A 1,197-nucleotide genomic window follows, 5' to 3' on the forward strand; every position below is an offset into this window, starting at 1 on the left:
CGCGTGGACGTGTGTGTGTGTGTGTGTGTGTGTGTGTGTGTGTGTGTGTGTGTGTGTGTGTGTGTGTGTGTGTGTGTGTGTGTGTGTTTGTGTGTGTGTATTGGTGTACTGTATATTCACACGTGTCTGTTTGTGCGTATGTGTACATGCATCACATAAATGCATTAATACGTGTAGACTTTCTGTGTCTACTTGTCTTCCTGTGTCTTCCTCGTCTGTTTTGTGTGTCTCAGTTGGGCCACAAGGGCCACAAGCATAATGATACATACATACATACATATATATATGTATGTATGTATATATATATATATATATATATATATATATATATATGCATAATTATATGCAAATAAAACATAGCTAATAGAAAAAAATAAAGTAGAATAGAGCAGATTATGATAGGGTAGGATAAGATTAATTGAAAGAAAGAAATCAAAATAGATTACAATAAAATAGAAAACAAAAAGTAGAAGAAATAAGATCAAATAATATAAAAAATGAAAAAGAAAAGAAATACAATGAACAAAAAAATAATAATGAAACAAAATAAGGAAATAGAATACGAATGGATTAATTTTGTGTTTCTCATTTTCGAATGAGCAAAGGTCAAGAGGGAAGCTGAATTTATCACCCTCACTGAGGAGAAGGAAGAGGAGAGGAGAAGAGAGAGGGGAGGGGAAGAAAAGGGAAGGGAGGAGAGAAGAAGAGAAAAGGAGGGAAGGGAAGAGAGGAGAGAAGGAGAGAAAAGGAGAGAAGGGAAGAGAAGGGGAGAAGAGGGGAGGAAAAGAGAAGGGAGGAGAAGAAAAGGGAAGAGAGAAAAGAAGAAGAGAAAACAAGAGAAGAGAAGAGAGGGGGAGAAGAGGAGAGGAGAAGAGATGGGAGGAGAAAAAAGGGAAGTGAGGAGAGAAGAAGAGAAAAGAAGAGAAGGGAAGAGAGGGGAAAAGAAGAGAGGAGAAGATAGGGGTGGAGAAGGAAAGAAGAGAGAGGAGAGAAGAAGAGAAAAGAAGAGAAGGGAAGAGAGGGAGCGAAGAGGAGTGGAAAAGAGAAGGGAGGAGAAGAAAAGGGAAGAGAGGAGAGAAGAAGAGAAAAGAAGAGAAGGGAAGAGAGAGGAGAAGAGGAGAGGAGAATAGAGGGAAGGAAAAGAAAGGGAAGAATAGAGAAAGGAAGAGGAGAGAAGAGAGTGGAGAAGAAGATAAA

This window comes from Oratosquilla oratoria, chromosome 18 (genome assembly GCF_046742065.1).
Source record: "Oratosquilla oratoria isolate Oo_2021 chromosome 18, ASM4674206v1, whole genome shotgun sequence".
NCBI classification, from domain to species: domain Eukaryota; kingdom Metazoa; phylum Arthropoda; class Malacostraca; order Stomatopoda; family Squillidae; genus Oratosquilla; species Oratosquilla oratoria.